Here is a 25,135-nt window from a genome sequence, read left to right as displayed (position 1 = left end):
GAAAAATTTCTGTTTATGCCTTTTGGCCACTTTTTATTGGGGTTGTTTGGTTCTTTCTTACTAATTGGCTTGAGTTCTTTGTTATTCTGGTTATCAGTCTTTTATCATATGTATGGTCTGCAAATATTTTCTTCGATTCAGTGGGTCGTCTATTTGCTCTTCTGACAGTATCCTTACCTATGCTGAGTCGTGTTGACATTTTAATAACATTAATTCTTGCAATCCATGAACATGCAATATCTCTTCATTTATTTGTAATTTCTTAGTTTTTTCATCAGGATCTTAATAGTTTTTAGTGTACAGCACCTTCACCAAATTGGTTAAATTTGTTTCTAAGTATTTGATTCTTTTGATGCTATTATAAGTAGGTTAGTTTTCTTTGAACATGTGTATGTGTAGAACCACAACTGATTTTTGTATATTGATTTGGTATTTTTGAAACTACTGGTTTTTTTAATCAGTTGTAACAAAGTTGTTGTACAGAATCATTAGGGTTCTCTCTATATAAAATCGTGTTGTGTGCAGAGACAGTTTAACTTTTTTCTTTGCAATTTCTTTTTCATGCCTAATTGTCCTAGGTAAAACTTCCAGTACTATATTGAATTGAAATAGTGAGATTGGGTACCGTTATCTTGTTTCAGATCTTAGATAAAGGGCTTTTAGCTTTTCACTGAGGACCATACTTATCATGTATGGTTTTTACAATGCTTCTATACTTGATTGGTTGATAAATTTTTTTTATGATTAAAGAATAATGACTTCTCAAAACATTTTTTGCATCTTTTGAGATGATCATATGATTTTTAACCCTCCTTTAGTCAATGTGGTATATTGCATTTATTGATTTGCGTATGTCGAACTATCCTTGCATGCCAGGAAGAAATCCCACCTGTTGTATGATCCTTTAATGCACTACTGATTGGGTTTTGTAGTATTTTATTGAGTATTTTTTTTATATATGTCCATCAGGAATATTAGCCTGTAACTTAGTTTTCTTGTAGCCTTGTTATATGGCTTTGGTATGAAGGTAATGCTAGCCTTAAAATGAGTTTGAAAGTGAATTCTTCCCTTAATTTTTTGAAAATATTTGAGAGGCATTGGCCTCAATTTTTCTTTAGGTACTTACGAGAACTCATCCATGATATTGTCTGGTCCTGGCCTTTTCTTTGGTAGGAGACTTTTTTTTTTCATTCCTGATTTAATCGCCTTGCTTGTTATTGGTCTGTTTGGATTTTCTATTTCTGTGTTATTCAATCTTAGTAGGTGTTTCTATGAATTTATCCATTTCTTCTAACTTTTCCAATCTATTGGCATACAGTTTGTATGGTATATTTTCGTACATCCTGTTTAGTTGTGTGCTATCAGTTATAATGTGTCCTTTTTCATTTTTAAGTTTATTAATTTGAATTCTTTCTATTTTTTTTCCTGGTTAGTCTAGATAAAGATTTGTCAATTTTGTTTTCTTTTCCAAAACTCAACCACTGGTCTCATTGATCTTTCTGTTGTTCTTCCATTATCTATTTTATTTATTTCTATTCTAATATTTTATTATATTCTTCCTTCTACTGACTATGGGCATAGCTTCTTCTTTTTCTAATTCCTTGTGGTATGAAGTAAAGTTGTTTACTTGAGAAGGTTCTTTTTTTAAATTAATGAAAGCATTTATGCTACAAACTTCCCTCTCAGTCTGCCTTTTGCCACATTGCATAACTTTTGATATGTTGTGTGGCTATTTTTATTTGTTTTAAGATACTTTTTTATTTTTATTTTGTCTTCTACTTTGACACACTCATTATTCAGGAGTAGGTTAATTGCAACATATTTGTGAATTTTCTACTATTTCTCATTTTATTGATTTATAGTTTTATACCATTGTAGTCAGAAAAGGTGCCAGATGATTTAAGTATTTGTAAATTAGTTAAGACTTGTTTGTCTTAACTACATATGACCTATTTTAGAGACTGTGCCATGTGCACTTATTTTGGGGAGGGGGCGGCCTGGATGACCTATCCATTGTTGTAAGTGGATCATTGAAGTCCCCCTCTTCAAGGGAAGCTAGAGATTTTTAACAACTTGCTCTTGAGGGAAATAATCCCTTCCAGAAAGTGCAAGAACTCACTCCTGTAAGAGGGCATTAATCTGTTCATTGCCTTGACCCAAACACTCCCTACAAGGCCCAGCCTCTCAGCATTATCACACTGGGGATGGAATTTCAACATGAGTTTTGGCAGGGATAGATCACATCTAAACCATAGCATAAGTGCTGAGACTGACTTTGTGGATTAATCCAGAGTCAATTTTTATAAATTTTTCATGTGTGCCTGAAAGGCATGTATATTTTATAATTATTAGGTGCAAAGCTTTATTAGGCATTCATAATTTGTTAGATTATTGAGTTGTTAATTTCTCTTTTAATTGCCTGATTGCTCTAACAATTAATGATAGAAATATGGTAAAATCATCCATTGTTATTGGGGATTTTGCTCTTTGTAGCTTATGTATTTTATATTTGTGCTGTTAGATGCTTAGGGAGACAGTTTATTATCTTGTTGATGAGTTGTTCCATTTTCATTGTTTAATGACTGTTTTTATTGCTTAATAATGTTTTTTACATTGAATGTAGTTGGTTGGACATTCATGTAGCTGCCTCAGTTTTACTGTTCTTCTACTTTGAAACATTATCGTATTTTAGCTATGTCTGCTGCAAACAACATGCAACTGAACTTTTTAAAATTCAAACTTTGTTCACTTTTGATCCAAAGTTGAATTGGCTTATATTTATTATGATTATTTGTATACTTAATTACTATAAACTTACTTTGTGCCTTCTATTTAGTATGCTTTTTCATTAGCTTTTAAAATTCTTTGCTATCCACTGTTATAGTGTTTGAATTTTTTTAAGACTTTTTATGCTTTCTCAATTTCAAAATTATATATTATAGATTAATGTTTAACTAGAACCAATTACCTTTAAATATTTAATAATCCTCCTTTATTCAATAATCTCATGGGACCATGTTAGTATCTCTATCTGCCTTTCAAACAATATAAAAACTTCAGAATACTTTTTTCTTCAATTAACTCTTTCCTCTGTGTTACATGTTCGTATTCTCTAATATGTAAGATTCAATTTATTTTTATATGCTTTTGAGTAACTGATATTACTTAATATTTTATGTTAAAAACTTAAGATCCGCTAGGTAGGTCCACGTCTTCAGTGGTATGCTAGAGCTCACTTGTGTTAACTTTGAGAGCTTATTGTGTGTATCCCTTTTCAGTTCTGCTGTCTTAACACCATATCTGTAGATTGATGTGATGATAGCAATAGGTGTACCATGAAAAGCAATAAACTCCACAAATCTGTCCCTTTATTAATTTTTAAAAAATTTAGGAGACTGTTAAGTATTTACCAGCACACCCTTTTCAATCTTTTTTCGGCCAGGGCCAGGGTTGAACCCACCACCTCTGGTATATGGGGCTGGCATTCTACTCCTTTGAGCCACAGGCGCCACCCCTTTTCAGTCTTCTTGTTTCCCTTTTCTTTTTTTTTAATCCAATCCTTTTTTTCTGGGGTTCAATTTACTTATGGAAAATTTTTATTCTTTATAGTCAATTAATGAAGGGCAGTGATGAATAAACTCTTGATCTATATCTGCAATTGTAGTTTATTTTCACTTTTTAATGTTAGTTTAGCCAAATATATGATTTAAAATACATATTTTAATTCAGCACGTAGAAGATACAATCCCCATTGTTTTACAAACTCTTTTGCTATTGAGAAGTCTGCTGTGTATTTAGCTGAGTTTCCTCTGTAGCTGATCTGTCTTTCCTTTTGTCTTTGGTGTTTATACAGGCTCTGGATTGTTTGGTTCTCACATTTACTTCTCACTTGTATTCTTCTAAGTTGACTTTAAAGATAGCTGACTATGGCAAGCTAAATTTCCTAGGCTCCCATGTTAATTTTATTCTGTCTAGGTTTAGCCAATGGAAATCCCTGGTGATTAATCAGAGGAAGGGAAGAAAGGCAAAATGAAAATTCTTTTGTAGGCTTTGTGTGGCATATCCAGCAACTATATGCTTTCAGTAGCACCAGCTACTGCTAAACTTGCCCTCTAGAACTTCTCATTTTGCCCACCTCTCTCTCTTGCTGTTGCTAATCTTCAGGTTCACATTTCAATCTTTTCTTTTGCATACTTAACATTGCCTTGGTTTGTGTGGTTTAGGTTTCCCTGATTGGACCCCTAAAGATACAGTATTCTAGATTTCATTATATTGTGTCTAGGTTTGCATTTATCTTTCTTGGGACTTGTGCTTTATGCATGTAACGTTTTATGCCTTTCATCTATTCTGGGAAAGATCTATCTTCATTTCAAATACTGTCTTTTTCTCTCTATTTTATATTCTCAAATAATTATTAGACATGTGTTGGAGATTTTTTCTCTTTATATCTCTTAAGCTCATCTTTATATTTCCTGTCTTTTATTTTTTTTAGGCTGGGTAAGTTCCTTGGAATCATCTTTCAGTTCAGCAATTCCTCTTTTAGCTACATTTAATGTGATATAGTCTCATTTCAGATATTAATTTTAATGACAATTTTACTTCTACACATCTCTTTTCATAGTTTTTTTTATTTTTGCCTCTTTTAAAAATTTATCATATTTTTAACATTTTATCCTACTACTATCTGAGATTCATATTCTATTAATTTAGTTCTTAAGGCTGTGGCATTTTTTTTAACTTAGTGCTCATATTTGATTTAAAGTACTTTTGTATCTTATAACTCATTTATGGAAGAACATTTTCACATGTGATTGATATTTTTGATATATGCCTCTTTTACATTGGAGTTCACTTTTTCTCTGAGAGTCTACATGTCCTAGGTTGGTTGAAGGTATCCTGCTAAAGCATATTTGCTTCTTTTAGGTACTCCAGGTTTATTACTAGGTTGCCATTCTCTTTGGCTGCAGTTATTGCAAACATATTTTGTGCTGCTAAGGTTCCCCAGTTATTAATGAGTTTGATAATTCCCATGGAGAGTTGTGGTAGCATCATAATAAAGCCCAATGCCCTCACTCTGTCTTCTTGGAATTATAATTTCTTTCTTATGAAATAAAACATTTTACATGTTTTGTGTGTATGTGTATTTGTGTGTTTTCTTCTTTTAATATAGGACTTTCCCTTTATATGTGCGTATATTCATGGGAACATTTCCATGTGACTATAGCCTGACACTTTACAGGAATAGAAGAATATATTCCGGGTTGGAGGACTTTGTACTTGCTATTCCTTTTTTTTCCAATGCATTTATGCATTTCTAGCTAACTTACTCCCTCGTCTCTTTCAGGTATTTATTTGAATATGATTTTTCAGTAATTTCCTTGCTGATCACTCTACCTAAAATTTCAATTGTACTTGCCCCCCAATCCTAGCATTTACTTTCCCTTCTTCCTGCTTTGCTTTTTAATTCCTTAGCACAGAACATTGTCTATCACTCTATACATTCATTTGCAATCTCACCCACAAAATACAGTCTTACATGAGATCTGAAATTTCCACCTATTTGTTAACTCCTATACCTTCATAACTTCTCACTTAGAACAATTCCTAGCACATAGTAAGTATTCAATAAACATTTTTGCATAAATGAGTGAAATATTCAGTGGATATGTATTTTGTACCTTCCCTGAACTAGGTGGTGATGATACAAAAGAAAGAAAAACAGACAAAATTCTAGTCATTATGAAGCACATGATCTTATAGGGAACGAAGTCTATTAGATTGCAAGAGGGACTTTACCTAACAATTGCAATCAGTGTAACCTGGCTTATTGTACCCTCAATGAATCCCCAACAATAAAAAAAAAAAGAAAAGCAATTTATAATTTATGGTGGACAAAGGCTTTGAATTCAAATGAACTCTTGATGTGCTTTTTAGTACCAGGTAGATATTTCCTGATAAGTAGTATGGAGAATGGGGTGATTATTTTTGGTATACAGTGTATCTAAGACTTCTTATCTCCTCATTTTATCTAAGAACTGACCAAAGAAAATATGCATGCACATACATGCGATAATAATTTGGGCAGACACAGTATTCACGATAATGATTTGGACAGACACAGTATTAATGAGGCAGCTGACATACATTGGCTAAATTAGTGGGAAGACCAAAAGCAACTAAGTTAATGGAATTTCCAGTGAAGTTTTATGGTACCAAGTTTTTCTTACGATGTTGGTAGTCACTGTCTGATGAGCTCAGAATGCAAACAGTTGACCTAAATCTATATTTTGTTGCCTTTTAATTACATCTAAAGAGCATGTATACATTTGCCTTTTATTCCTCTCATGTAGGAAATAGAGGTGAATATGCTTTCACTTTATCATAGTAAATAAATTTTCTCCAAACTAAAATAGTAGAAATTATTTTATTTATCTGTGTTACCTAAAGGAAAAGCTAATAGATTTCTTGGCAGTTTTTCCATCATGTTGAAATGTCTTTTCATTTCAAGCTGCTGTGATAGTCTCACTACTCTGTCTTGCACATTTTTTATTTCTCATCCTTAATACCAACTCATTTTCTCTGTCTTTGAGCCCTTGTTTCTTCCATTCTTCCCTATCTAACATGCCTGATCCTGGTCTTTGATAAGTTTCTATCTCAATCTTGCTATAGATGCTAGCTGGCCAACGTGAGGGACTAATTTATAGTGAGTCACTTCTCCTAAATGGCATGAATTATCTTAGCAGTTGCTTTCATATATAATCTCATTAAATCACTATAGAAACCCTGTATGTTAGATAAAATCCCCTTACTTTAAAAATGATGACTCTGAAAAAAAAAATGATGACTGAATATTAGGTGAGTATGTAAGTTTACCTATGACACATTCCTAGTAAGCTGGAATTCAAACTCAAAACTTCTGATTACTAGTTGCTGCTGTTAGGATTTCATTGCTTTTTCAAGATACTCTACCTTCAATCTTCCTGGAATGGCTTTCCGAGTTTTCTCACCCTGCCTTTGATTGAATGGAATTTTTTTTTTTTGTTTTTTTGGAGACAGAGTCTCACTTTGTCACCCTCAGTAGAGTGCCGTGGTGTGTTCACAGCTCACAGCAACCTCCAGCTCTTGGGCTTGGGCAATTCTCTTGTCTCAGCCTCCCAAGTAGCTGGGACTACAGGCGCCTGCCACGATGCCCAGCTATTTTTTTGTTGCACTTTGGCCCGGGCTGGGTTTGAACCCACCACCCTCGGCATATGGGGCTGGCACTCTACTCACTGAGCCACAGGTGCTGCCCGATTCAATGGAATTTATAAGAGAAGAGTACCTATATCATCATGTCTTTCATGTGGTAACTGAATTGGAATGAAGAGAAAATGGTTGGGGTAGCTGTTACCTACCTAATTTTATAGTTTCTTTTGATTGAAAGCTGCTGCTCCAAATATGCTGCTCATATTTACACATCTGATAGATATTTACTGAGTGCTTATTGTGTGTGTCAAGCACTAAACTAGACCCTGTGTATAGAGTGCTAAGTAAAATATTATGGCCTCTATGGAGTATATAATCTAGTGGGGAGCAGAGATATAATAAACACATAAACCACTAATCACATCAATAATTCAAACTGTCCTAAATGCCGCAAATGAATAAAATAGTGGAAGAATATGTCTCAGGAACAATAATAATCAAAAGAAGTCTCTTGGAGACAGAACCACATAATTGTTTAGGAAGCATGAAACTTACAGGAACTATCATACACAGCTTCATATAATTTTACATGCTGCAATGTATGTGAAATATCACAGCTTCTATCATAGTAGGTGTTAGTGAATAAGTGGGATTTGGATGCCACACCCTTCTTGCCTATTTAGAGCCAAATTAGACTTGGCTTGTAAATAGTTGAAACTCAGATTCTTGTCATTAATTTTGTAATAATTAAGACAAAAAGAAGGAAGAAAAGTTCAAAAGTAGATTAGGAGATTAGTGCTTTAAAGCTTGGAAAGAATTTGTTTAGGAATGTTATTCTTTAATATTTAAACGCAATGTGAATTTTCTTAATTATCAAAAGTAGATAGTAACACAATTCATTCAGCATTCCTCTAACCAATATTTAAGGTATGCCTATTAGGTACTGTGCTAAAAACTACAGATATAATGGTAAATAAGACAGATACCTTTGTCCTCAAGTTTACAATCTTATGTGAAAAACAGTTACAATGCAATCTGATGATTATTATGACAAGATTAGGCACAGGACATCAGGTTCTGGAGGAGAAAACATTAAGCTAAGAATCCATTGTATTCAAGCAGGCAGGTAGAGCTTTAATATTTCCCTGGAATAAATTACTCATTTCAATAGTTACAACTTCAAGCTGTATTTTGAAAAGATAATTTTTATCTAAATTTAATTTTGTTCATTTTCTTTACTAGCTCTTTAACTTTCCTTTAAGAAGTTAAGCTTAGGGCAGTGCCTGTGGCTCAAGGAGTAGGGCGCCGGTCCCATATGCCGGAGGTGGCGGGTTCAAACCCAGCCCCAGCCAAAAAAAAAAAGAAGTTAAGCTTAAATACAAGCATCCATTAAACCCTAACTACGTTCTTTCCTTAATATACTGTGAAATGTGGATTACAGAAAAAAGAGAATTATTATGATTTAGTGTATTATAAATGAAGTTTCTACTTGAGAGTTCATTGTTTCTATCTGAAATTTGATATTAAATTATTTCATTTTAAGTGGTAGCTTTTAATACTAAAAATTCAAATTAGCAGTTTTTAAAAAATAAACTACCTTTTTTTTTTTTTTTTTTTTTGCATTTTGTAGCTTTATTATAGCTAATCTGACCTAAGGTCTAGAGTACAGACCAACTGTGGCCTTGGGTTAATGGTGTTTATCATATAAATTTCTTTTCCTTCTTTATTGTCTTTTATCTGTTTTCAGTTTACAGCATTGATAAATTGATAACTATTGCTTCTCATACTTCCTCTTTCTGATAAGCCGGTACCTTTTTAAACTTGACCAGCTAAATTTAGCTCTATAATATACAGTAATAAACATAATTAATAGTTTTCCCAAGTCTTTTTTAAAATGGTAATTCCTCTGAGTTTTCATAGGACTTTCTGTACACATAAACTATACAAGGTAGCATACTTCAATTTTCAAAAGTAAAATTAGATTTATTGAAGATTAAAGTCTATATTTTATAAAATCATTTAATGGTGATAGAGCACTCAGGTCTGTAGTGGGTTCAGAAGAACTAAACATAAATATAATAACTAAATATTTAGTTATAATGAATATTTAAAAATAAATATAATATAAAAATATCTTAAATATAATATAATAAAATATATTAATATAATGAAATATTTTTTAATTACATAGGACCTTTTTCTCAAAATAGATCAGATTGAACATGCTTAGTCTGTAATGGTGAAAATGATTTTTAGTCTAAATATAGTTTCAGAGCTCTTTTATGGAGTCAAGTGAGACCCTCTTTTATACTCCATGTGAATTGGCCATGTAGTGTCTCAACAGGCATCTATAGAAAGACCCAACTAGTATAGAGTGAACATGAACTTTTCTGCATTCTATAACACAGAGTTGGACCTATCCTGCTTGAAATTGCAGCTGTGCCAACGGTGAAAAGAACTTTAAAAAAATAACCGAAAACCAGGGCAGCACCTGTGGCTCAAAGGAGTGCTGGCCCCATATGCCGGAGGTGGCGGTTTCAAACCCAACCCTGGCCAAAAACTGCAAAAAAAACCGAAAACCAAACAACCCCCCCATCCCCAAAACATTCTCTGGTGTGTCTCCATCTGGAATGGTGCTGATAATAACTTCATCCCATATGGACCAAGTAACTCTAGGGATGGGGATCTGAAGACAGCCACTTAACAATTCCGGATCTGTGCTGTCTTTCACATCGAAACACAAATAAGGACTAGGTCAACATCAGTATGTTATCTATTTTGAAGGAGTTTTGGTGGGAGGAATGAAGAAGCTTGACACACAGTCTGTGTGAGGGGACTGAAGAGCTCTCGGGGAGTCCTTCCCAGCAAACTTCAGGTCCATATTTATTATCATAGAACAGGAAGAAGTTGTTAGAAATTATTTATCAGACATCGGCAGTAAAGGGGGGACATGGAAAATGTCAGACAGAAAGTCTCCAACTTGTTTTTGCAGAACTGCAGACCTTAAGCAAGACCTCTGCTTCTAGCATCAAGAGACTTTGGAATCTAGAGACTCTTTACCTGTTTACCAGAACCTTTAGGCCTGGTCTTGCCACACCTCACGTATACATTCTCTCTGGGAGGCCAGTTTTCTGCCCTCCTGCACGTACACAGCTCACATGCCATTCTCATGACTGTAAGCCTCTCAAGCAGAAAGCTAAAGGTCAGGGCACAATTTTCCCTACACATTGCTCTCTTCTAAGCCATGAGAGAAAAACTGATGGAAACTTTTTTTACTTACATATGTAAACCCTGTACATGAGCTTGGCTCATTTGCAGGATCTACTCAGAATACATAAAAAGGTGATTGGCCCATGTGTGATTGCTAAGGACATCACAAGTCACCTTGGATGGATTCCAATTGAATAATTACATTCATCTTGTCTTTATTTTTCTTTTCCTGATTGTTTCTGTTAAAGATGGAAAATTATCTTCTATTTTTTACTTACAGAAGTTAGACAGTATTCCTGAACATATTATTTAGACCCTACTGTCTTCGTCTTTAGTAATAGAAATGATGCTTTAAGATGTTGGTTAGAGGAGTAGTTATGGCTGTTAACTATTGTTGTGATATTTCTTTTTTTTCTTTTTGCTTTGTAATCATTAGATTTTTTTATTATTATTAAATCATAGCTGTGTACATTAATGTAATCATGGGGCACCATACACTGGTTTTATAGACTGTTTGACACATTTTCATTACACTGGTTAACATAGCTTTCCAGGCATTTTCTTAGTTATTGTGTTAAGACATTTATATTCTACATTTACTAAGTTTCACATGTAGCCTTGTAAGATGTACCGCAGGTGTAATCCCACCAATCACCCTCCCTCCGCCCATCCTCCCGCTTCCCTCCCCTCCCTCTCCTCCTTCCCCCATTCTTAGGTTATAACTGGGTTATAGCTTTCATGTGAAAGCCCTAAATTAGTTTCATAGTAGGGCTGAGTATATTGGGTACTTTTTCTTCCATTCTTGAGATACTTTACTATTTCTTGATCCAAAAGTGTTCTGTGAACATCCAGCGCGTGACCAACTCTTGGATGAACTGCTGGACTATAGGGTGTTATCTTGAGCACAGGTAACGTCTTTATCTCCTTAATCCCTGCGTAGTTTAGCCTCTTAGCTTACAGTGGTACACATCTTCTCCGTTTTTCTAAATATTATATAAATAGTGCCCTTTTAGCAAGGGCAGGCACTGTGCTAGTTTCTTTATATTTCTATAACATATAATACATATAATAAACAACCTTATGGGTCTGATAACATGATTGCCATTAATAGAGAAAATGTGACTTCTACAAGATCAGAGTTAAAGAGGGGGAGCTAGAATTCAATTCTATGTTTGTCTCATGGCAAAAGCTAAGCTCTTAACTACCACTTAACCTCATGATTCTACTGCTTCCCAGAACTCCATGAGCCCTGGTCTACGGATCATTGATCACACAAATAACTTCCCTTAGTGCTTGTTGCCACTTTGCGGACTGACCTTCCTGAGCTCAACATTGGAATCATTATGTGGCACTGGCCTCCGAAGGGCTAATGCCACTTATGGTTACAGCTCACAAAGAAACTGAACTTCTGTTGAGAGAATCTCTATCCTGCATCATTTTATCTGCATAACAAAAGTGATTTGTCCTCTCTTCTTTCTTTGGTGATGTTGTCATAACAATGTCTTTAGGCAGGATTAACGAGTAACTAACATATTTACTTTGGTTGCCAATAAATAACCATAGGCTGTTAATAATTGTGCATGTGTTTTATGTGGCCTTACATAATCTGAGAAAATCTTAAATATCTAGCATTCTAGATTACATCAATATGCCTTCACATTTGATCTCCAATTATGTAACTCTCCTTTAACAAAAAGTAGATCACAAAAACTTAAATACTTAAAGTAATTAAGTATTGCATTTTATAAGGGACACACTTATATAGGACTTTTTATTGTTACATAAATGTAAGTTTTTACACAATTTAAAACAATAAACCTCATACATGTTTTCTTATTTTAAAGTACACCAGATATGTCACAAATACCTTCAACTATATTGTATGTACATCTTTGTTAGCTGTGTGTATATATTTTTAGTGCCTTTATATTGTTAGTGCAATGAGGGTAAGATGAGTCCTCATGTATCTTTTAGCACATCACAGTGCCAAACACAGCATCTTCCACATAGCAGGTGCTCATTGCATATTATTGACTTAGTGAATAAGTTAGTCTGCACTACATTGCACAGAGTTGCAGTCCTCAACTATCATTTCACTCTGTGTACTTACAGAAGCTTTACTAAGGTGATTAAAAATGTGATCCTGAATTCCTAGTGTAGATTCTAAAGCAGTGAGATACAAAAGACCCGGCTACCCTGTGAGGAAGTAGTGAGGTTGAGTTTTTCACTAGAGGTACAATTAGTAGATTTTATGTGTGACTAATATTTCTTTAGGACAGTTAGATTTATGATTTCCATATGCTACTTCATATCTTTATTTTACCTTTACTCTGCCAACTATAATTTTTTCCTATTATAAAAGGAAAGTTTATGGTAGAGAATTAACTGTATGTGAGAGTAAAAAATATAAAATAATCCATAATCTTATTATCCAGATATACATGTTCTTAGTATTTCTATGTGTTGTTTTTTTCTAGTCTATGTAATTTCATACTATCCATGCAATTGTCACCTTTACCTGTTCATAAAACATTATAGTATTATAATACTATAAATCTTCATTTTTTGGTAAAAATTAAAAATTCTCTTAGGGTACTTTGTGAATTGTTGTAAAATATTTCTTTATATGAGTGTGCTATGCTTAATTTAATTATTTTTCTATTGTTAGACATTTAGGTTGCTTATAGTTTTTCATTGTCAGAAAAAATGATTTTTTTCTACATAAATTTCTGTTGGTTTTCATTTTCTGTTGGTTTTATGTAAGACATATTCCTAGAACTAAAATTACTGAGTAAAAATATTGAACTTTGAGTTCTTGATACATATTACTCAATAGCTTTTCAAAACCCTTTTAGCAATTCACATTCCTATCAGAGGTATATGCAGATGCTATTTCCTTGAGCCATCATCAAAATTATTACCTCTACACACTTTTAAGCAAGTAGTAAGTAGACTTACTGTCTTTAATATGTTGTTTTAATCAACTGTGCTCCAAAGAAGCATATAAATTAAGTACTTCAGTTTGCCCTTAGAAAGAATTATGAAATATTCTTAACGGTCACAGTAGTTTGGAAGCTCGATGTTGCAATACAGTTTCCATCTACAGTCGAATATTTTTCAGGTGTAATTGTAAACTGCATGCTCTTGTTTAAGGTGGACTTATGTAGTCTCCTGTTCTGATGCATATTTCACTGCAGTTTTGTATAAGTGTAATGGGTTGAGGCATTATGCATTATATCTAATGCAGTATTAGCATTTCCTGTTGTAGCAATCGGTCTCATTTCTATTTGTTGTTGTAACTTAAAGGTAATGAAAATTTGAAGTTTACTTTTGTTTATTTATGAATTTTTTGGTGGACTGTTTACAAGAGCACCTTTCTTCCTTACCAATGTTCTGTTCAAACTGAGTGCAGATGAATCTGAGTAGGTTCATTTTAGAGAGCTGCAGTCATATTTGTATGAGGGAAGGCAAGAGTCTTGGAAAAATACCAAAAAAAGAAAAAAAATCATTTTTAAGTGTTTGCCTCATCCTCTAGTGAAAGCATTTGTGTTTCAGAGGCCATGGTGAGTCTTAGTCGCTTTCAGGTACTTGTTTTTGATGGCACTGCTGAGGGACCCTGAGTATATGTATTCTCAGACATGTACATTTTGGGTAATCTGAAATATCACTTGAAGAAAACATTCATAAAAAATAATTCACTTCTTTATGCACTGCAAGCTTTCCTACTTCTCTGCAGAAATTATCTCAATGTAAATACTGGTTCTAACTTGGTAAATTAAGTTTTACTTACACATTTATTTTGCATTTCAGAGTACCTGACAAATTGCAAGTCTGTTTGTGCCCCATAGCTGCACAGGTATGTATATGAATTACCTATGGCTATATAAATCTATATATTAACTTAAAAGTTATTGCATTTTTGTATATTAAAAAAGTCTTATATTTTATGTGAAATGTTAATTTGTGATTACTTATAAATATTGGCACCTTCAAAAGGTAGAACATTTTAATACTGTATTATATTATAAAAATCAAATAAACATTTCTAAGATTTGATGAGGCAGAATGTTATTAATTACAAAGCATTCACCTGGTGAAGAGATTAGAGAATATTTTATGGAACTGTACAATTAAAGCTATTGGTGATATGGGATGAGAGTATTGCAAAACCACTTTGCTGTAACATTATTATTTTATTTCTAAACTTTTTTTGCTATTTTTGAGTTTGTTTTCCATGGTGGTGGCTTTAGGTACAGAGTGGTTGCAGATGTACTGTCTGCTGCACTGTCTCAAGCACTAGACAAGTGGGGGAAAAATGAATGCACCTGTTTAAAATCTCAACTGTGCGGTGTTGTAGTTCCTGGGCAACAGGCAGGGATTCTGAAAAGCTTGGTTGCACCTGCTCAATTGTTGCTTTGCAGCTGTGTCAGATGAGTGAGCGCACAAAGCCGCTTGTTAGTAGTTTGCTTGTGCCCTGTGACGTATTTTGTGTACTTAGAGTTTGAAAGATTCTTACTTGATGTAGACCTTAACTACAACATTGGTTTACTATAAAATTCACTGGTTTTAGCTTCCAAATATTTTCTCCAGATCCTTTGTTTGTGTTTCAAAATTTGTTATAGTAACTTTTGACTGCCCTAGATAATGGTTATGCTAGCTTCTCGAAAGGCCTAGGAGAGTAGATCTCTCCAGACAACCGAGTTGATGATAATTTTTGTCCTGGTAGAGACATACTGTGTTTGGCTCAATCTTACCATGTTGGCAGCCCCACTATGTGAGGCTGGATGTAGTTATTGATCCATTTAGCTGAACAGATTTGAAAGCATTTGGCTATTAGTGGACACATGGGGCATATTCAGAAAATTTAAGGGTATATTGAAAGATGATTCCTTGATTCATGCATGTGCCTCTGTTGCAGTTTTCTCTCTGTGAGAGAAAAAGAGAAAGTGAAAATTAGCAATCCTAGGAAAGTGGCTAAAATGCAGATGTTGATTTTAAGGCTGGGTTATTTTCCTTTTATTAATTGTCAAATATTTGCTATTTTTTCTTAATTGTTACTGGCAGTGATATCAGATTTGTTTTCATCAATAGCTTTATACATTTTCGGATAAATATCTATGTTTAATGTAGACAAGCTGTTATAGACTGTATCTTATACTGGTTAGGTAAAGTTTCTGTAAATGAAATACAAAAAGCTGTAACTCAATATTAATGTACTTCATTAACTTATTCAGGAGTCTAAAATTCCTGATATCAAATAACTTATTCAAATGACTTACATTATTCTTTTTTTTTTTTTTTTTTTTTTGTGGTTTTTGGCCGGGGCTAGGTTTGAACCCGCCACCTCCAGCATATGGGACCGGCACCCTACTCCTTGAGCCATAGGCGCCGCCCATGACTTACATTATTCTAACAGCTTTAAAAATTCCCAGACATTTCCATTAGTATTTAGTAACCTAAGAATTAAGTCTTTGAACTGGTGCATCTTCTTTTTCTATTGGCTTATTTAAAATCTGTATTTTTTTAAAAATAAATTGCTGTAATATGAATTTAACCTCTTTGGGAGTAGGAAACACAGGTACAAAGGTAAATAGAGAATTGTCACAGCCCTTTAATACAATACTTTGTACATAGTCGTTGGTCAATAAATGTTGAGTGTATGGATGAATTAAACATTTCTCGAGTTATATTAGAAATAGAGGATTGTGTCCTAGAAACTTGTTATATATTTTAGAAGAGTCTTGATGGACTTTAGTTCTCTTACTGTCAATTACATAGAAATTAGACTACTTAGATATCTCATTCTTTACATTAGAAATTAATATATAAGATTCGATCCTCTCTCTTTATAATCAAGTATTGAAATAACACTATACTATACTTTGTACTCATTTTTGTTGCTATAAGTCTTTGTATTATTCCCATTAAACACACAAGGCTGAGTCATTAATGGCTAAGTTACTTGTCACTTGGAAATGCTTTTCAGCTTATTAATAAACAAATCTTCATTATATGATTAATGCCTTAGCTTTCCCGAGCACTCACTGGTATGCTTTCCCTCTCCCTCCTTATCTCTCCTGAAAAAAACCTACAAAAATAAAATTGTGTAGGCAAGATAAGCACATTAAAAATATGTAACTATTTTGCTAAGCAGAAGTAATGGACCTTGTGTTTACCAAATACCTATTTAGAATTATGGTTTTTATTGCACACTGAATTCTAATTGTAAATAAGTAGAGGTAAAGCCAAACAAAGGTAGGATCAGAATTGAACTGAATATTAAGCGCCTGTGGCTCAGTGAGTAGGGCGCCAGCCCCATATGCTGAGGGTGGCGGGTTCAAACTCATCCCTGGCCCAACTGCAACAAAAAAATAGCGGGGTGCTATGGTGGGCGCGTGTAGTCCCAGCTGCTTGGGAGACTGAGGCAAGAGAATCACGTAAGCCCAAGAGTTAAAGGTTGCTGTGAGCTGTGTGACGTCATGGCACTGTACCTGAGGGCGGTACAGTGAGACTCTGTCTCTACAAAAAAAAAGCCTGCTTCAGCTAGGCCCTTCTAAAATTCCATTTTGTGTAGCACGAGGCAGTTGAGTAACACTGGCACTGATCACATAATGAGCCAATATCTATTGCATCAGAACATCTTGTTTAGGCTTCTCAGATTTTAGGAGCATTGTTTTATGGCATTTGGGGGGTACTTTTACGCTCAGAAGTACCTTTCTTCTGGGAACAGTTTTCCTTCCATTTCAATTTACACCAGGAGGTAAGAGGCCAGTATCAAGGACATTGTTATTTTTTTCCTCTGAACCTTAGTGTGGTAGATTAAAAAATATCCCTCTGTTAGTCTCAACATTAGAAATTAAGAGGTGAACCAAGAATATGTATTTGCTAGAATATTAGTCATTAAACCCTAAGTTTATTAGCAGCTGCTTCATTGGCCTGTCTGGAATCTCAAGGAGGGAGACATTGCCAAACCCTAGGATTATAGTTTGGAATCTCAGAAATTATAGTCTGGAATCTCAATGAGGGAGAAATTGCCAAGCCCTAGGATTTCTGAGTGTTGCTGCAAGTTCTGCTGTGATTTCAGGGTTAAAAATTAAAAGAAGAAAATTCACATTTATTTGTCTTTTTGTATAAGGTGTATTTAACTAGTATAATGTCTTCCAGGGTCATCCATGTTGTAGTTCATATCAGAATCAATTTCCTTTTTAAGGCTGAGTAATAATTTATTATAAGTGTTTATTATGTTTTGGTTAACCGTGCATCCATCAATGAGGACAGGGAGGTTGTTCCATGTTTTTGTTATTATGAATAATTCCTCTCAAATATCTGAGATCCTTCTTTCAGTTCTTTTGGATATGCACCCAGAAGTGGAGTTGCCAGGTGGTGCTATTTTTCATGTATTCTTATAAGATTAATTTAACCTAAGTTGATTCAAGTTTTTGTGTTTATGAATAGCATTGGTTTCTTCATAAGGAAAATAAGCTGAATCAGGTTTATCAAGAAGACATCTGTGTATGTGAGTTCAAATGCTTTCAAGGAGTATGTGAATACCTTAAATACATTAGCATGTTGGAAGCTAATGGTGTTCTTTAGATATTTGAGTTCTGGATCTCTTGCTTGAATTTGAATTTAGGAGCTTTGGATGCCACGTGACCTGTACTGAAAACCTTGCTCCACAATCCAGTAGCTGTGTGACCTAATCAAGGTTGCCTGAGCTTAATAAGCCTGTATACTATGGTGGTAACACCGACCTTTGTACCGGTGGATGTGAGGATTAACGTGAAATAAGGTATATAGAATACTTTGTTTGATACACATATCTGCTAATACTTCCTATATATTAATTTTTTTCTCTCTCCTCTTCTTAAAATATAGAATTTGCTATAATGGACAGTATAGGAATTTGGGGAAAGTGTGAAATTCTTTCATTAAGAAATTTAATTTTGGCAAAAGTCTGATGTGAGAATAGCTGTCAAGTATCTCTTTTCGGCATGGTTAGACTCACAGTTTCTAACTGTGCATGCTACATTTCTGTAGGAGGCCAGGGTTGTTTAAAGCAAAACTTAACATGGGGATGATCACATTCACTTCAGTGTTTATTGGTTATGGAAGGCCTTTCTGTGGAAGGCATTATTGATACAAACCCAGACAATTCTCATCTCTCTTTGAAAGTCAGATAACCTTAAAATCAGTATCTTGCAAACAGTGAAGAGCCCATCCTCACCAAGGTACTTTCACATGCATCCTAGGGCACTAAAGATAGTTCTGTTGGCCAGGTTGTCACAATCTAAGCAGCCTGGAATTTCATGAGCATAACTGTCAATGTGCATATGGCTGTGTAAAGTTTCCTTTCTTTCCTGCGAAGGAAATTAGTATGGTAAAATATCCTGATTACTTTTTATGTAATCGCCACAGTAGAAAAATGGATTTATGAATTTATATGTATTATTTTCCCTTAATCATCTTTAATACAAACTAGATGATCTTAATTATAATATAATAAACCATTTTCCTCTGCCAGGCTATTTATATTGCAACAGTATCTTCCTGAACAGCAATCAGAAAAGAATTCTTTAGAAGTAAGAGAAAAGGCACTAGACTCTCCGTTGAATTGATCATTGCTCACCAAAGGTAACAGAGTTGACTTGCCTAATGTCAAACATACAGTTTTAACCATGATTAATCAAGGTAAACATCAAGGAACAATGAAGTTTTCATTTGGTGATTAGTTTTCTCCCACAAACCTGGAGGCCTAAACATAAATTTGTTTCTCACAGTTTAGAAGTCTGAAATCAAGGTTTCTCGAGCAGGATTGGTTCTTCAGAGGTTCTGTCCAGGCCTTTCTCCTTCATTCACATATAGTTGTCTCCTTCCTGAGTCTCTTCACACAGTCCTCTGTGAACATCTGTGTCCAAATCTCTCCCTCTCAAAAGGATACCAGTCATACTGAATGAAGGCCTACCCTAAAGACCTCACTTTGATATGATTACCACTTCCTGATCTTCAAATAAAATCAAAATTTGAGGTACTGGGAGCAAGGACTCCAGTGTTTTTTATGTGTGGGGGTGTGTGCGTGCACACGCACGAGGAACACAATTCAACTCAGATTAATAATAGTTAACATTGACTGAATGATTTTCTATTTCAGAGATTATATCTATATTTTTTATTATCCTCATAACAACCCTATTAAGTAGATGCTATTTTCCCCATTTTACAGGTGAGTGAACAAAATCTCAGAGAGGATAAGTGATTTGTCTAAAGTCACACAGCTGGTCAATATTAAATACTGGTATTTGAATCCAGCACCTCATGCTGCTCTTTAGGTGGATAAGGTTCATAACTTCATAAAAGCCCCAAAATACTTTGAGCATTTCAGAGTAGTTTTGTTAATAGAACTTGTGCCAATGGAAATTTTATTTATCAAAAACAATGCATTATGTGATTGTGTAAATGCCCAGTCATTGACTACCTCCGTCTTCTCTCCTGAATCATTTACTGACGGTTATCTTTGCCAGTAAAGTGTTTTAGCTCTTCTGCACCTGATAAAGTGTTTGGACAGGGTGGCATCTGAACAGAGACTGCATGGGTTGATTGCGGTCCCCATTCGTGTGGGTGGCACCAAGAAACAGGTCATGCCTAGAGTTTGCTACTCAGCACACAGGCTTTCTGCTCTCCTTCCCTCCCTTTCTTATCTCCGGTTTTTCAGTTTTACTGGATAGCTTCTGATTTTTTCTTTCATACAATCCCTTCCATGAATGATAAACATTGAAAACGGATGAGTGTGAAGAATGACAAACTAGGGAATATATTTGCTTACGTGAACTCTGGTGCCTTTATAGGTGTGTTCAGTAGACGACTGGCCATAGCCTTACTGTTACTTGTTCACTCTAATGAGCAAAGAGAATTGTATACCTTGTATAAAGTTTCCTATCTTACCAACGAAAACAGTTTGTTTCTCACTTTGAAGGTTTAATGCAGAACTTGCTCATGACCCAATTTCACTAATACTTCTCTTAAGTAACCCTTGTACTCATTGTACTCATAAGGTTTTTTTCCACCCACTGTCTGTCTAGCCTGGTTTAAAAATTTTATATATGTACTTTTAAAAAATTGATTAGCTGGAGAGCTGCCCATTCTTCTGTGCTGTATAATAAGGATTTTAAAACTGCACACTGAATTCTGTATAGTGTAATTAAAACTGACCCACATTTGGACCTGAGTACACCAGGACTTAGCCAAACTTGCCATGAGCTGAGTTCTGGTGGCAGATGGGAACTAATGAGGACACACTCCACTCCAGAATTTCCCAGCTGCTTGGCCCCTTTTTGTACAAACAAGGTTTGGAGCGAAGTCCAGATCCCAAGAGCATGTTCTGTAAATGTGCTGTACCCAATGATCTGGGAAATGTTCTCACAAAATCGAGCTGTTTCAAGGTATCCTTAAGGCTTCAGCTACTGTCAGATTAAAAACATGAAAATTCAAGGGGGCCTTTTAGACTCTTTCCAAACAATTTTTAATTCTCAAGTGAATTAAAAATCACATTTCCCCACTATCTTTTCTCCTATGCCTGAAAATAGAATGATCATTTATATCAAACCCTGGAAATATGCAGGTAGTTATTTCTGGGACAGTTGTACATCAGGATAGACTATATCTCCTTGCAACCTATGGATCTCTTCAATTGGTTTGATGTCCTGGGACTATTCAGGCAGATGTAATTGAATCAGTTTGAAGCAGCTGTAGCTGGCATGTGGTCTCTCAGATTGCTAGCACCTGCTTGTTTTTTTGCAACTCACTAGAGTGAGAGAAGTGCCAAAACCAGCATTGGTCTTGGAGCAGATAAAGCACTCCAGATCTTATATCCCGTTCTCCTTCCAACCTAGTCACATCATCACTGGTGCTGGAATTAATAAAACCCCTTTTCATGATTTGGTCTGAGGTATACTTTTACTTCTCATCCTTCTCAGTATTCAGATCGTGACAGTACTGGCCATGTTAGTCCAAAAAAATAAGGGAGTATAATGGTGATCAGGTGGCTTTGGGGCTCTCTTATCATTAGACAACTGGGTAGCCTGTGGTTTGCAGAATCATTTAAATGAACACACCAAATTCATTTACTGTTCCAGCACAGTCTTATTGGCATGGATAATGAGCAGTTAATGTATAACAAACTGTGAGCTGTTGTGGAATATGATAAATATACTTCCTTAGCAGGGGGTGAATGTAAAATGGAGCTATTGCTCTAATCTAAGCTCTAACCTAATTCACATGGATTTCTTCAACACTTACTTTGTGCAAGGTGATGGATACAGCTACCTAAAAGTTACAACAATTCTAGGGTATAAGAAATATTTTAAATACATTTTAAAAGATAGAGGTTTACAAATTAAAAAAAAGAAGGTTTAAATCCACTTAAAATTGTGTTTACTTTCTCTTTTTCTCATTTTATTATTAGGCAGACATATATTTAATCCTTAAGTGTTATCAATATCCTAATGTTTGAGTCTGATGATAATAAATACAACAAATGTGCTTAAATTTTATAGTTAATGAAACTAAGTTTCTGTAAAATATGTTTAATATTGGTAGTATCTTGAGAGATGCTATAAGATAAATGGAGTCTATAAATAATAGTAGTAAGAGTAAATTCTTAAAAATGTTATTTCAGCAGCAGCAAATGCATATTTTCCAAGGCATGGCTACATGCTATGGACATAGAGAATTGTTTATGGTCCTTGACTATAGGACTCTTACGATATAGCACTTGAGGAAATGTGACATATTTTAAAAAATTTAAAAAGGCATTCTCAGCGTCAAATGCATGATTTAGGCCTGGATTTTGTGCAAGTGAATGTTGTAAAAATTTTAAAAGAGGGCGGCGCCTGTGGCTCAGTGAGTAGGGCGCTGGCCCCATATGCCGAGGGTGGCGGGTTCAAACCCAGCCCCTGCCAAACTGCAACAAAAAAATAGCCGGGCTTTGTGGTGGGCGCCTGTAGTCCCAGCTGCTCCGGAGGCTGAGGCAAGAGAATCGCGTAAGCCCAAGAGTTAGAGGTTGCTGGGAGCCGTGTGACGCCACGGCACTCTACCCGAGGGCGGTACATGAGACTCTGTCTCTACAAAAAAAAAAAAAAAATTTAAAAGAATCAGGCACTCTAATTGCAAAATGAATGTTCTAGACTCAGTGTTCCCCTTTTCCTCTTCACTGCCCACAAGAGACATCACCAGTCCATTATGGCTCTCTCTGCAACTGAACCAGAACTTAACCTCAGAACCATCCTGATGACAGAACTTTAGACAACCATTACCAATTGATGGAAGTTGCAGTGGGATGAAACCCATTTGCCACTGCTGGAAAAAAAATCATCAAGTGCCAAGTATATTTAATGGAAGGAGAGATCTTTATGGTTTGATAGTAAGATGGGGATTATGAGACATAGTCAAAGATAATGAATAGACCTCAGTTGTAGATAAATAAGTGGTTCTATAATTATTAGTTTAATGTTTTTCTCCCCTGCTAGGCTGTAAACTCTGTGATTATTTAATATTTATTGTAAAATGCTCCTCCGAGAGACATTCACTGATTCATTTCGGAGGTAAGCCTCCTGTATGTTTCCATACATTCTTAATCTTTTCTTCCACATTCACAACTTATCTCAGTTTGGGGAACATCTTTCACTGCCAATTCTGTTTGAAGAACTGAGGGAATTCAAAGAGAATTTATTTTTTCTTTCTAAATTTTTATAGCAACTATTTTGAAAAATCTGACTTTTTTTTTTATAAATGCTGTGGCACTTTTTTTTTTTTTTTAATAAATGCTGTTGGTTCAGGGAAATTTCTATTTTTATCATAACACTTAAGAACTTTACTACATATCCCTGGCTTCAAGGAATAAAGAAACAATATCTTAGAGTATAAAATGCATGGAGTTTAGAAGCAGAGGAACTGGATTTAAATTTTTCTGCTGTCCTTAAGGGCAGGTGTTAGGCAGCCCTTCGCATGCTTTTATGCTTAGTTTCCTCATCTGTAAATTAGAGATGACAATCTATACCAAATCACTTTGAAATTAAAAACCGTGTCCTCTTCCTTTTCTCCTTTGTCATCATTATCATCACCTTTCTATTCTGAAACCATGTAATAAAATATGGCCTACATACAGATCCTTCTTTCTTTATCACTTTTTTTATTCTGCCGTTTGAATAGAGCATTGTATTTATCTACAAAGAAGCAAGAATTCAAGAAACAGTCTATAACATATTGCTAATTTTACTGATAAGTCATTTATTCCTCAGTAAAAATTATCGCTTATTTGAAATGTGACTGATCAATATTAATAATTCATATATTTGAGGTAACTATTTTATACCAATCCAAAAGATTACCTTTTGTGATTTATTTGTTTATTCACTCATTCATTTAATGCAAATTATTCTAGCCATTTACATAACTGTATTTACTTTCTACTTAATTGTATATGAAAACCCTAATTATCTACATCCACATCTTACTTAACTTATGGTATCAGGATACCAATTTCTCAGAAAAAATGATTTCAATATAGAAATATATATACCTCCACTCTTGAGTTGCAAGAACCATTTGCTCTCACATTGAAAATATTTGGTAACTTGGTCAGAAGATAGACTAAGTTTTTATTTATTAACTTCAAAATTAATTTTATTTACTAATAGTAATTAGTACCCACCTCTTAGTATAAAAAAAGAAAGTGATTTTTGTAATCTCCTTTATTCTTTCCTTCTTTGAACATGTAATGTTTAATAATTAATATCTATATGTGTCATCCTTACAACTTTGAGGTTCTTTAAAGGAAACTATGACAATAATTTCTAATTTTCTAAATACATAGATTTTTGTTCAGTTAAGGTCAAAATTTGTGAATAGATATTTCTTCCCTCAAAGTATATCTTCTTTAAAGTATTTGAACTTTTCACACTATTTACAATTCTCTTTTTTGTTGAGTACATCAAAACAGAATTGCACTTAAGTTATAACTGTAAATGTAAAAACTATCTAACCAATCTAGAATCAACTGAAATTTGAGATTTAATTAAGTGTAACCACATGATGGTATGTTATGTGCAGAAAATGAATAGTCATAATGAAAATTAACTGTCTCAGTCCATTTGTGTTGCTAGAAAGGAATATGTGAATCTTCCTTTATAAATTTATAAAGAAAAGAGGTTTATCTGGCTCATAATTTTGCAAGCTTCATAAGGAACATGGTGCTAGCATTAATCTACTGGGTTTTAAGGGCCTCATGCTGCTTCCACTCATGGTGGAAGGTGATGGGGGTGAGTGTTCAAGATCACATAATGAGAGCAGAAACAAGAGAGAGGAAAGGTGATAGGCTCTTTTTTTTTTTATTGTTTGCAATTCATTGAGGGTACTTTGACAACTAGTTCTCGAGGAAACACTTATAGGAATTAATAGAGCAGGAACTCATTTATTATTGCCAGGATGGACCAAACTATTCCTGAGAGATAAGACCCCATAGCCCAAGCATCTCCCTTAAGGCCCCATCTCTAGCATTTAGACTTGGCAGGGCCAAACAAATCAAATCAAAACCACAGCATTAACTAATCAAAAAAAAAAAAAAAGTGCTGTCACAATGGCTAATAAATTTACGTAGCAAGTGGTATAGCTGAATTTAGTGTTACTTAAGAGGTGGTTAATTTTGTTCATCTGGAGACAGTTCAAATGTAATCATTACTCATGCTGG

General features: G+C 34.6%; 1 protein-coding gene across 3 annotated transcripts in view; it reads left to right on the top strand.

Annotated features, from left to right (window-relative positions):
- The window catches only part of ZBTB20 (zinc finger and BTB domain containing 20), an 838,943-nt gene that overhangs the window by 203,481 nt on the left and 610,327 nt on the right, over positions 1-25,135 (top strand). For all 3 annotated transcript variants that reach the window (XM_053565344.1, XM_053565346.1, XM_053565343.1), the window contains one exon: positions 14,206-14,251. The gene's annotated coding sequence lies outside the window, so the exon portion shown is untranslated. The remainder of the gene's footprint in view (positions 1-14,205; positions 14,252-25,135) is intronic.

This window comes from Nycticebus coucang, chromosome 16 (genome assembly GCF_027406575.1).
Source record: "Nycticebus coucang isolate mNycCou1 chromosome 16, mNycCou1.pri, whole genome shotgun sequence".
Taxonomy (NCBI): Eukaryota; Metazoa; Chordata; class Mammalia; order Primates; family Lorisidae; genus Nycticebus; species Nycticebus coucang.
The sequence above is the reverse complement of the archived record's forward strand: the minus strand, read 5'-3'. Positions and strand labels throughout refer to the sequence as shown.